Raw genomic sequence first — 14,007 nt, 5'->3', positions numbered from 1 at the left:
GACATTATAATTGTTTCTCCATGTGATTATTTTATTGTTATGGTGTACAAGTGTTTTTCATCCAAACATTTACTGTATGAGTGTACTACTCTGTCACCATAGATTTGTAATAGATTACCAGACACTGTGGTTTGGCGGGCGTGTGCCATCGGACTCGCAAATCTGCACAGTCGAGCACGAAAAATCACGTGCGTGAATTTTGTTACGAGTAGAAACACATAGATAGTGAAAGACGTCCGTTATTTTGTGTAGTCTTAAATAATGTTCCCTCTATGCTGCGCCATTGCGCAATTGCGCACTTGTCGCACACTCTCAGCGCACATGAAAACCGATCCAGTGCAGTGAACCACAGCCTGACGATTTATTTTTTTAACACGAAAGCACACGGTCTCTAACAACGAGCTGCCGCTCAGCCTACTTCTACTTCCTAGTTTACCTGACACCGCCCCCTTCCACTCTTAAAAGGGTACACACACAATTACAAACAAAACATACACACGCAACTTAATATCTGGGGTCATGACTGACCACACCCGTATATTTTTCAAATGTGAGTGACTGGATAACAATTTTTCCCACTTATAAAAATACTATGACTTCCCAAAAAAAAAAAAAAAAACCTGAAAAAAAATCTAATAAGTCTGGTAAAAAAAAAGACAAAAATATAACAAATCTGTTAAAAAAAAAAAAAAGACTAATTTCTGGGGAAAAATAAAATGGCAAAGTCTGGACAAAAAATTCACAAATTTCAGACAAAATAGACTCAATCTGACCCTCAAACCAGTTAAAGTAAATCAATTTCCCAAATTTTGGAGATGGCAAAAAAAATGTGTTGTGTAATCTGGACAAATTTAAAGTTAAGCAGCATTTATTGTTCACACTTTGAGGTTCTACTGCACAAGAAATACATCAAAAACACTCAAGTGATTTTGCTGCTCAAGCTACAGACAGACACGGCCCGCAAAGATGTCATCTTCACTATCTCAACCCTTCCTCCTGTCCACGACAGCTACGTAAAATGACGGAAGGGCTCTGCGGAGCTCGCCGCGGGGTGCGGGGGTAATCTATGTCATTTGGGTGGTGCTGGCCACGCCCATTCTGTCATCAACACGCCAGGATGTGTTTTCCACTGGAAAGACATACGGGGGTCATGTTTGCAAAACAGACCGCTCGGCGCCTTGCTGTTTGGATTCTTATTTGAGCCGCAAAAAGAAGAATGTCCTCATCTCACTGGCTTTGTGTTTCATGTTACTATTAACGCGTCATAACTAGTTAATAAAGCACGTAGTGTATGTGTCCCATTTAAATCCTCTTTCTCACACAAAAATCCAGATTTTCTATTCACAGATGGGAGGTCCAGCCCTCGGGGAAAATAGCGTCATCAATACCCCTAAAGCAAAACCCCCCCACGCCCCTCTTCTCTCTATCTCCCACTTACCCGCCCCCTTTGTGTTACAAGCCGGACAAATCCGGGTACGCGCCCAGAAGATTGTCTGTTAATGAAGCGGCAATACAACCATAAACTGGAGAGGCCCGAAATAAAGTGGATGGATGGATGGATGGATGGATGGATAGATAGATGGGGATTTAAGTGACAGCTGTGTGCATGTGTGAGAGAAAGTGTGACAGAAAGGAGTGTTAGGGGAGTGGGCGCAAGCGCTAACAATGTCTTCACTTCCTGTACAGGCCGTGTGTACGTACGTGCTCCCGGCAGTGATAAATCACGGCGGGGCCTTGCAGTGACGCACTCGGGCAAATTTACAAAGTAATTGTATCGTGTATTGTCAGCGGTCACACATGAAATCCTGCTCAGCGCATTGGTACACTGCGTGCTTGTAGTTTGGCGTTGCACGCGCTGAAAACGTGCTAGTGCTTCGCTCACCCTCAGGAAGTAAAGTGTTGCCAATGTGTGCGGAGACAGAAGGAGCTCATTAGATAAGCAAAAAAAAAAAACATATGCTAAAGAAGGGCTGGACATTAGAACTTAAGAAAAAAAAAATTAATGCCAGTCCTAGTTCAAATTTACAACCACGTAACCGCCTTGAAGTCTGTTAGCTCAATGCTAACACATAGTGAGAAATGCAATAAACCGGCTAACGATAGCAGTCACTGTGAATTTGACAGGCGCGTATGCACCCGCGCACCATCGCACTCGCACAGTCGAGCAAGAAAAATCACGCCCGTAAAATTTGTTATGAGTAGAAATTTATAAATATTGAAAGACGACACTGTCGGCGCACATGAAAACCGATCCAGCGCAGTGAGCCACAGCCTAACGTCTTTTTTTTTGTTTTGTTTTGTTTTTAAAAACGGACGCACATGGGAGCTACCACTCAGCCAACTTCTACTTAACGCTCTTAAAGGGGTACACTCATAATTACAAACAGAACACACACCCACAACTTTATATCTGCGGGCACGACTGACCACACCCGTACATTTTTCAAATGTGAGTGACTGCGACAAGCATCATCAGTGTCCCAGTGTTGCGCCCTTTTTAGCAATGGATAACTATTTAACACATTTATTTCACGAGTGGAGCGAGATAATATCTAGAAATTTAAAATGAAAAAATGAAAAATTTAATTTGTTATGAAGCGTTCTAGGATATGAAAACGTAAAATAATTATTTTATCTCTTGTACATTGTGCTTCGGGATCTTAACTCCTCTAAATCCGTTGCGTTATTACAAATCTTTATGTATCGGATACCCTGTTTGACCTCCTGCACGGTGTCGGTGAGGAATAACGAGAACGGGCTGTTTTGTTTTTGTTGCATTTCCTGTGTCTCAGACCTCGGCGGGACGTCTCCCCCCCCCCCCTCCTTTCTCAGTTGCGATGTCGCCAGGGAGATGCTGGGTTATGGGAATTTACACCCACAGCTTTAGGGTCGTAAAACATAAGATGTGCAGCCATGCGAGCACACGAGGCCAGCATAGTGGCAAGAAATTGCGAGGCATGGAAGCTTTGGGAGCGACTATAGTAAGATCTGTTTTGAGACCAAACGGCACCCCGTCACTCTCCCGGTCTGTCATCTGCTCCCCATCAGGACCGAGGATTCTGTTTTATTGGTGGTATTGTTGGCCAGAATGAATCATCACAGAGGTCTGCGGAGTTACCCGTGGAAACGCGCATATTGTAATCAGATCAAAATACTAGTTCCGACCATTTTTGGTGTGTGCCACTTTGACGACCATCATTTTGGGGAAGTGGAGAGGGAAACGATCCTCAAACCATCACCAAACACAGTTCACTCTTAATTTGCTTTCTAAACAATATTTAACTTGAAATTTGCTTTTTGTTAGTGTGTTTTTTTTTTTAATTCCGACTCCACCACATTAGGGTATCACAAAAGCCTCAGTACAATATGACAACAGTGATTACAGTCTACAGTCTATAGTTGTGCACCGCTGATGCAGTCTCTTCGCAGATATTCTGCATTGCGTGCAAAAAAATAAAATAATGCAATGGAAATTGAAAGTATAACATAAATCTGTTCAGTTTGTGGCATTTTGCAACCATGATTCAATGAGTGAGCAATGATTGGTTGTTACATCCAATGGCACAATTTACAAACGGACTATAAAAAATGAAAAGAAGAAGCCACTGGTTTCTTTTAGGCAGCACACGGACTTTCTCTATAACATCGACCGCTGCTCCGCCACACACTCTTTTTCCTAGTTTACCTTACACCCCGCCCCCTGCTCTTAAAGATGTACACTCATAATTACAAATATTACAGTACTTATGCAGCACAATAATGTGTTTTATAATGACAGCGTCCACCACCGGTGCTTTAGTTAGCAACACAGTCTGGGCAACGTAGAGCTTGTTTTAAGACGCAATGACTGTCGCAGTATGTGAATAATCGAAGAAAAAGTGGTTAAATTGGATGAGATTTTCTCTTTTCCGAGTGGGAATGGTCTGGTCTGAAGCCAAAGTAGAGAGTGCAGGATGAGATGGTGTGTCATTTGAAAACTCCACCTTGGCAAAGCCTAATCCAGGATGAGAGTACAGACAATACAGTGCACAAAAAGCTAATTCTATATTTTAAATATGACATAACATTAACCCTAAAATGTTTGGGAGCATCATCGTCATCTTCTCCCCCCCTCGTCGGTCGCTCAGGAAAGGTTGGCTGCTTGAAAAGTAGATCTTGGGGTAAAAAAAAAAAAAAAAAAAAAAAAGTCTGGCCACCCCTCGTCTACAGATTAGTAATCAGATAAAAATATTTTAAATGTAAAGTATGTATTTTAAAATCATGCATGGAGGTGCAGGTTTTATGAGTGTGACGGAGCATTTAAGGCTTGAAAGGCAGGGCCTGGCCTGGTGAGTGACGTGGGCGTCAGCAAATGAGAAGGTAGCGTTGGCTTCCTGTTACGCGTTTGTTTTGCTGGTTTAGAAAAACAATTGAAAGTGCACGGGGGGGCATTATGGTACGTTCCAACTCGCGATGCTAGGCCATATTAAATTAGCAAATTGCACTTCCTTTTCCTTGCTAAGTGAGAAAAGATGCCAAATGTTAGACATTGTCCGTCATTTACGAAGCCTTTTTCCCTTGGCGCGCCATCGTCACCCCAACTTCTACTTCCTAGTTTACCTGACACCGGGGGGCATTACGGTACCTTCCAACTCGAGATTTTTCCCTTGGCACGCCATCATCAACTTCTCCACAGAGTGATATCTAACTGCGCTAACATTGGTTTGTTTTGAAAAATTATCCCTGCAATGCTTTGACGGAGAGATTTCGCTTAACTTATTCGCATAATCGTAACTTTTATCGCAATTTTTGTAAAATGCCGCCGCCAAATCAAGCACTTTAAGCCCCAACAATCAACAAGGGTCTGCAAAATCCTCGACAACTGACTGACGGCTTACATTTTATCCACAAATTGTTCCTGTTTGGCCACCATCCAGCCACAAGACGGTTGCTTTGTTTCCCCCACGTAGCACCAACATCACGGTGTGCCGCCGCTACACGTCCGCCCCCGCGGGGTGGGGGGGCTCGAGGCAGATTACAGAATGAATGGGGCCGATTGAAAAGGCGGAGATGCAGCATGGAGTCACGCTGGAGGAATGTGATGAACCTGCAAAGTCATTTGTGGCACAACCGGATGAATAGCCAATCACGACTTTTTGGCCGCATTTGATTGACAGGAGCACGTGCGCGCGAGGGACGGCCACTTTTCTTTCAAAAGGTTCAAATCCAAACGCTTACCCAAAGCAAATTTTCAACACGTGGACCTGAAACGGGGCAGGGTTAGAAAGGGGGGCAGATGTAGGGTACAATGGGGCGGGGGGGTCCACACCTGTTAATACAAATGGCTCTATACCATACCCCCTCTGCTGCCTCACAGCTGAGAGCGACACATGATCCTAAACGTACACACGAAGGCTCGGTGGGAACAGGTGGCCTGCACGTGTGCACCAAGAAGTCGCACACAAACCTGAGGGCGGGGGAACCTCGTGAGACATCAGCTCAGTGGGCAGCTAAAAGATGGTTTTGTGGATATTATTTTCATTGTTTTGTTTGCGTGATCCCACCCCCAGGTGGTACCTCACGAGTGATGGGAAACTGCAAGTGTGACAAATAAAACTGTAGCTATTTTTTTTTCCTTCCTCGTGACGATTTCTTTTTAGATTTTTTTTTAATTGATTTCTTTTTAGATATATATATATTTTTTTATTGGGATTTCCGTAATTGTGTCCCTGCTGACAGGCGCTGCTCAAAGGAGTTTACAAAAGTAGAGCCACTGTTACCAACTTTGAGATTTGGTTGCTAGATTGTGAATCGGGCTGAATATCCATCTATCCATGCATCCATTTTCTTTGCCGCTTATTCTCACAAGGGCCGTGAGGAGTGCTGGAGCCTATCTCAGCTGTCAACGGCCAGGAGGCGGGGTACACCCTGAACTGGTTGCCAGCCGATCACAGGGCACATGGAGACAAACAGCCGCACTCACAATCACACCTAGGGGCAATTTAGAGAGTCCAATTCATGTTGCATGTTTTTGGGGTGTGGGAGGAAACCGGAGTACCCGGAGAAAACCCATGCAGGCATGGGGAGAACATGCAAACTCCACACAGGTGGGTCCGGGATTGAACCCGGGACCTCAGAGCTGTGAGGCCAACGCTTTACCAGCTGATCCACCATGGCACCCTCGCGCTAAATGTACAGTGGCCAAATTATACGCTGTTTGCAACAGGTTGGAAACTTTTGACCCGAGGTATGTGTTTGATATATTCATGCCACAAATGTTTTGCGCAGTCAAGCTATGCAACTTGACGTTTCATTTTAATCTATTGCATTTTCAATCAAATAAAAAGTGATGTTAAAATGTTAAACGCTTAAAATGTTACTTTCTTCTTGTTTATATTACTTGATTTGAAAACAACTATTTTCACATCTATAAAGAAAAAAATATTGCCATTATTTCTGTGGAAATGAATGCAAAATAATGCTGGAAAACGGTTCCAAAGTTTGTTCAGCTCAAGGAGAAATTGACTAGCTAGCTGGGTAGCACTGGCTACTTAGAAAGGAGCCAGGTGGTCCGAGACCACGAGGATTCACGCCACAGACAGGTGAGAAACCAATACGGGTCTCTACCTTTGGCCAAGGGTACAAAGCGGGATCCTGGTTAAAGTAAGACATTTTCGCCTCAAAAGAAAACCTTTTCCGGAAGGAGATGCGGCAGCTATAAGGTGGCAGCGTACCATCTTAGCCTACTGGTACTTTTCCAAGAATCTATTTGGATTTCGTTGGACTGATTTCAAAATAGTCAAAGGAGTAACGAGTTGATTCTGACTCAAGAGGTCAGCGGTTACTGTCAATACAAACAGCGAAAGAGGATAAGTTCGACCCCTCGTTATTATCAACGTTCTTCTCTGTGGCGTGTCAAATTCACAAGACATTTATTTTTACTTTCCAGGGGTTTTACAGGCCACAGTGCCCAGCCCTATATGTATGTTATTACACAATGGTTAACTGTACAGTCCACAAAAGGTTTTACAAAGGGGATTAACTAAATTGCCATATCTTCCTATGGCGAAAAATCTGAACGGACTGTGTTGCTCATCAGGGTTTCCACGGTACCCCAAAAGCATGAAACAAGTCGCATCCGGCTGTGCACTGTCAAGGAGGTTTTTTTTTGGTGAAAAACAACCTGAGTCTTTGTATGTCTGTTCCACTTCCACATTCAAAAGCTTTGTGCGTTACTACAGTGCTCCCCCCCCCCCTCATGGCGGGGGGTGGCGGCACGTCTCCCTCCTCGCCCTCCACTGGCTGAGCCCAACGGGGATCTCCAAATCTGATTGGCTGCGCTGGTGCACACCGAGGAGGATTTGGGAGGTTCTCCTTTGTTTACGCGCTGGCTGGGAAAACCCAATAACAACTGTTACCTTGGGCAACCAGACGGTCCACAGTTATCCAGATGAAAGCGCGACCGCACGCGAAAACACACAAAAAGTGGAGTCTGCATCAACTGTTTTTGTTCTCTCTGATTCGTGGCACGAAATATGGCAAACATACGCATATTTTTAGCCAGTGAGGCAGACCATCGCGCATTGTCTTGCAGTGAAACGACACACTGAAGTTGGCTTGAGGCCGTGACTGAAAGAACTGACTCTGTTCCTACAATAAGATCGTGTATCTGGAGACCGGCTAACCAAGAACTTAATCCAATCCACGGCAGCCTAGATGCTCAGTCTCTCTATACTTCACCTCCCAGGCCGCAGAGGAGCTCAGACATTTAGCGTCCGTGCGCCATCCGTCCTCCAGGACCGCCGCAAAGTGGCCTCGCACGCTAATGGATCCATATCGTGATTGAGGCGCCGCAAACCCGGACCCGAATCAATGTGGTTCTTTGTGAAAGCCACGTCTCGATAGGTGTGTGTGAGACTCAATATTGAAACGCTTGTCTTATCTCGCACATGAGTGGATCAACATACAGCGACGAGCAAACAAACCCGACTTTTTACGAGCCGCGCACGCATCGCAAAGTCAATACCTGAATTGTGATATAATCTAAAAGCGCACGGTAAACATCAATCGAGCCTTTGTCCTGTTGCGTCACGCTTGTTTACTTTTAAGTCCCAATTGTTCTTTCATAAGGCAAAACGGATTGGAGGGAAAATGACAGCAGGTCAAAAACAACAAGAGCTCGATAAACGGCTGAAGCGCAATGCTAATCCGATCCCGCGTACTCTGCGGCCGTCGGATGTACGAAAGAAACCACATCTGCTCTTAATCGCGAGTGTCGTAAGAAAACTTTCATTGTTTGCAAAGGAGGCTGTCATTTTTTTTTTTTTTTTAATTCGAGGATCATGAATGTGTTTGATTAGATATTTCCTGAACAGCAACTTAAACCCATTTTTTTTTTTTAAATGACGCAGCATTCACAATTTCATAATACATAATATTATTTTCAAAGTTTTGCTTCCATCATGCAGTACAGTGGAATTCGGCTCATGAAAATTAATTGATGGATTATTAAATTGTGATTTTTGTGAGATAGGAGATTGTCTTTCCAAATATTCTAACCTTTTTTGATGCCACACTAATTGATTGATAATAGGCCCATGCCTATAACACTATTTTCATTCATTTTTTTCCATTGTAAATTATAATTATGCTGGAGTTACACTGCATGGATAAAACTACTTTTCAGATTTTTCTACTTTTCGCATCACACATGTTCTCCTGTATTTTTTTCACATCGTAATGTATATCGCAAGATGGGGAAAAAAAGAATAATGTATTTTTTTTCACATCGCAATGTATATCGCAAGATGTTGGGGGAAAAAATAATAACCAAGTCATTCCCCCCCCCCAAAAAAAACATGCAGCCTAACGGCACAAATGGGATACACACTGTAATTGAGGGTACGACGTATCAGTATGGAAGTAAATATGTGCCACCGGGATTTGAATTTGTAAATGTAAATGTAAAGTAATTACATTTTTAATAGTTATATTTCAGTGTAACTTTTCAATGTTAACATTTCAACTGGCTACAATTCGCTGCCTGAAATTCACCGTCTAAATTCAGTGTTAAGAATCCGAACAGCCAGCCAATCCAGTTATGCTTTCTTCGTATGTGACGTCACGTGACGAAGAAAGCGTTACTGCAATTGGCTGGGTCTTCGACACTTTCACACAAAAATATCCTGCATTTCCCGGTCTTTGGCACCAGGTGTCACAGGGGGGTAAATTCCCCCTGCAGCGTTCCGGCTCCAACGTTGCACTTTTGCCGACCGTTCCTAAAAGAGGCCTCCGTCTTTGATGACATACAAGAATGATTATGACACTTTTTTTTTTTTTTTGCAGAGACATTGCGGGACCCGTGCCTAAAAGAGGCCCCAGTCTTTGATGACACACAAAAAAGATTATGGCATTTTTTTTTTTTTTTTTACATCAATGTGTCATCATTCATGAAGGCCGCTTGTGTGTACAGGAACCCCCAACCAAAACGGGCTAAGTTCAGCGAGGCTCATAAATGTGAAAAGTGGAGTGTTTCTTCTTCATATTTTGGGTATTTTTTGAGCGGTCCAAGAACCCAATTCTCATTTGTTGCCTATATCAAAGAAATACGTTTCAAATATGAAATGTTGTACAGTGTTTTGTTGGCCAGTGATGACTCTTATCTTTCCCAGTGATTCAAATGAAGGTGATGTCAGTATTCTTTAATAATTGAATACTTAATGGCTGCCATCTGCATTTCTTTCCTCATGTAGTGATGGACACGCCTCTAACGTCGCGCAGCGGTCGGTGCCTTGACTTCTTCTAACAGACAAGTTTCATTTGTTCCAAGACCAAAAGCGCCCCTCATATCTCCAATCATTTGACCACTGAAATGAATGAAAACACCACTGATCCGTTCCAGACTCCCTAAAAACAGCCTCCAACATTTCTGGACACTGATTTCCTTTCATGAGAAAAACAGCACTCTATCATACGGAACTAAATATGGAACATAATTGCAGCATGATTAAATAGAATGCTAAGAATTCGACTGTGTAAATCATGATTAATTATTTGTGTGGCTTCTTCTTTGGCCGACAAGTAGTACACAACGGCCCAGTAATCTAAAGTAACGTGCGTGTATTGTCTGTCGGCGTGTGTTGCTCTTTTTTGTGTTAAAAAATGAGGTGTTTGAAGGTTTACAACTGTGTGACAGTTCTTGTAACTTTGTTAGCACGGCGATAGCATTTCGCAACACGTGTGAGCATTAAGCTAACGTACTTAATAATTTTGTTTTGTGCTTACTTTGACAGTAAACCTCAACTGGGAGTTGAGTTGAAGTAAACAATTCAAAGCCTTTTTTTGTCAACCGCTGCTGTATGCAGTATATTTGAATCCAAAAGCTAGTTTATTTTTAGTCTTTTTGCACATCTTTTGATGTCATTTATCAAATCAAATGCGACCGGATGCACTCGTTACCACAGCTATGATTATAACAATGAATCAAGTGTATATTGTTGGTTAACAAAAAAAAAACCACAGCACAAGTGACCAACGAAATGCTACGTAGCCTTGCTAGTGCTAGCACTAGCGGTTCCATGTAAACATCTGGTATTCTTTTGGATCATGGTGTCAAGTTTCAGTGTGGGGAAAGTAATTTAATTACTGTAATCTAACGAGTGAATTAGCACCCATTATTTCTGTCCTACATGATCACGCTACAGAATATTTTTGAAGATACAAAGTCCTTGGGTTAAGACGGCCTCCACCTAAGACATTTCGACTTTACGACGCCTCTCCGCCGTCCGCCATTTTGCCTGGCAAATGGTTGTCCACGTTTGTGCACAGGGAGTATCTTCGCATTTTTTGCCCTCCTTTTTTTTTTTTTTGACATTATCGCCCCACAGAAGAAAGCTGTGCCTTTTAGCAATGCTTCTCCAGCCAAAAGAAAAGCCATTGTTTATTTCAATGTACTTGTTTTTTTTTTTTTATAGTTTTAGGGTAAGTATTTTGATGTAAATTCTGACTTTAATGGTGCATACCTGTCAACTTATTGGAGCGCTGACCTGTATAAACTACTAGAAAAAAAAAAATCCCTATAGAGAGCAAAAAATCCTTATAACAAAACAAATTATATGTAAAAATAACAGAGGGAACGTTTTTCAATTATTTTTATGGTAGATCTCCATAATCATAATATCTGAAGTTAACATCGAATTATCAAAGTCTATTTAGTTAGGTTTAGGTTTATTCACTACTGTTGGAACGGATCTCAGTCGTAGACCGAGGACTCCCAGTACTCAGTGTACAGTACGCAAGTAGATCCAGTAAATGAAAAAGTTATTTCAATAAATTTCCCCACGTTGTGATCGGATCGCTGATTTGTTATGGGTTTTTTTTTGTAACTCGCTGGTCGTCCCCAAAAATCACGATTGTGTAAAACCCATTTAAACCGCGAAAGAACAACACCTCCAAAGAGAAGTTCGCTCTCAAAGCAGTTCCTGACGTCACTTTCGACATACTACAAGGCATTCTTTGAATTCTACGAACAAAAGGCCTAAACACTAATCTCAACAGTCTCAAGTAGTGCAAGTCTTACGGATCATGGCAATCTGCTGACTCACACACTTTGCACCCACAGATGGACCCGTAGGACTGTTTTCAGATAATACCGTCAACACACACACACATGCGCGGTCACCCCTCGCGAACGCACACCCAAATCCGTACGCAAATACCTTGCTTTTTCTAGGTCAAAACGTGCACTGCCAACTCGGTAATGATACATCTGGAGAGATGACCCAGAACCACTAATGGACATGTAGTGCAGTCGAGAATGGAAAACTGGGGGTATTTCATTCACGGAGAAATTCCTTCAAGCGCAACAACGTGAGGAGCATTCCACTAGTAACACCAGCACGCACAAAAAATATATATATAATACAAAAACGCCATGACGGGAAACAAGAGACGAAAAGAAAAGAGGGGGGGGGGTTCAAAGATCAGAAAACAGATGTAAATCCTTTAGCAAACGCCACTGCAAATGACTAACACATGTGAGCGTGCCTTGTACTCGCGGCTCGCTAGGACAACTCCTCGACAGGACAGGACAGGACAGGACACCCGGCTGTCGCATGCACTGACAACTGATCACCCCGCCCCACCGAAAAGCTGATGAAAGTAGCGGATCGCACTTCAACTGCTCCCAACACTTTTTTTTTTTTAAACGATTGGATTTGACCCCAAAAGTTTACGTAACTTTTTTGGCGGTTAAACTTTGACTAAAAAGTAAGTTCACTTTAATAGACCTGTTGCAACATACAACTACTGCACAGCACTGTGAGGCCCTGATGACAGCTCACATGTCCAATGCACTCGAGACCCGTTCACCGATTCTTATGACATCTTCATAACCATTGATTATTTTTTGTTTTAAACCTTATGACATCTTCATGAATCATAAAGACGCCTGCTGCACGCACCGCTCACAGTATGCAACATTAAGGCTATTAAAGACACTAAAAGTATTTTGTTTTCCTCACATGACTTCCGAAGTGTTCAAAATAGTGGAATTTGTGAGCAAAGTGACGAAAGCGTGCGTTTGAACTCCAAAACGTTTCTTCCATCTTCTAAACTGTCCCGTCCGCTGACTGTCGCGTCACAACAAAAGGAGAACAAAAGAGTTTGTATGTTTGAAGTTGTCCCTCATTTTTCCGCTTCTTCTTTTCTTCTCGTGTTGTTTACGCTCAGCTAACGAACCCCCACCCCCGCACACACAAGTACAAAAAGCGGATTTAAAACACCCACTTCTTGAGGCTCAATCACAACCGGGCTGCTTTTGTTACAGGACGCTCGTGAACGCAACCCCAACACCAGCACCAGCACCAGCACGAGACCCACACATACACACTCACCACAAAGTCAAACGGCGACACCACTTCTTCTTGCTCCAGGTTTGGGGGAACAAAGTGGGAGAAACGGTCAAATGGGGCGCATCTCACGGTCACGGGTCGTCTTCGAGGCGTGTCTTCGTCTTTTGGAAAGCGCTCAACTGCTTCCATACGAACGCTCGGCCGGGAACTACACGATATGTAAATTGCGGAGCAGTGGGAGTGGTCGAGTGACGTCACATAAGAGCGACTCCCCTTCCTCTCGACCTCACGGCCGGGATGGAACAAAGTACACGTACTTAAATACTCCACTTAAGTATCTCTGTTCAGTTCATTAAAGTAGACTCTTTTTTTTTTTCCTTTAAGTTTTGTATTTTTCCGATGGCGTTCTACTTGAAAAAAAAATATTTATCTATACGTCCATTTATCAAACTAGGCTCCTTATCATGACAATGTAAAGAAAAAAGTCAACAGAGAGTAACAAAGGCAATTGAGTCAGAGATTTGGGAATTGATAAAGGAGAAAAATGGACAGGGTTAAGACGGGACCGGAGAGCATAAATAATATGTAACAGATCAGGAGAAGCAAGATATTCCTTCCACATCTTCTTTTCCTTTTGACTTGTCCCCTTTCGTGGTCGCCACAGCGTATCATCTTCTTCCATCTTAGCCTATCTCGTGCATCTTCCTCTCTACTTAACACCCGCTGTCCTCATGTCCTCCCTCACAACATCCATCAACCTTTTCTTTGGTTTTCCTCTCTGCCGCTCTTTTACCTGGCAGCTCCATCCTCAGACTCTCTGGCCTGTTGATATGTCCAAACCACCAAAGTCTGCTCCCTCGAGCCTTGTCTCCAAAACATCCAACTTTGGCTCTCCCTCTAATGAGTTCGCTTCTAATCCTATCCAAGCTGCTCACTCCGAGCGAGAACCTCAACATCTTCATTTCTGCCACCTGCAGTTCTGCTTCCAGTTGTCTCTTCAGGGCCACCGTCTCTAATCCGTACATCATGGCCAGCCTCACCACTGTTTGATAAACTTTGCCCTTCATCCTAGCACCTAGCGCACATCCTAGACTCTCCTGGCACATAGAACACCAGACAGCTTCCGCCAAGTGTTCCACCCCTGCTTGGACCCGTTTCTTCACTTCCTTACCACACT

General features: G+C 43.2%; 1 protein-coding gene across 1 annotated transcript in view; it reads right to left on the bottom strand.

Moving 5' to 3' along the window:
• The window catches only part of fam107b (family with sequence similarity 107 member B), a 32,197-nt gene extending 19,085 nt beyond the window's left edge, over positions 1-13,112 (bottom strand). The window contains exon 1 of the mRNA XM_061823650.1: positions 12,873-13,112. The gene's annotated coding sequence lies outside the window, so the exon portion shown is untranslated. The remainder of the gene's footprint in view (positions 1-12,872) is intronic.
• Between the last annotated feature and the right edge of the window lie 895 nt (positions 13,113-14,007).

Source organism: Syngnathoides biaculeatus, chromosome 6, assembly GCF_019802595.1.
Source record: "Syngnathoides biaculeatus isolate LvHL_M chromosome 6, ASM1980259v1, whole genome shotgun sequence".
NCBI classification, from domain to species: domain Eukaryota; kingdom Metazoa; phylum Chordata; class Actinopteri; order Syngnathiformes; family Syngnathidae; genus Syngnathoides; species Syngnathoides biaculeatus.
This window is presented reverse-complemented; position numbering and strand designations above follow the sequence as displayed.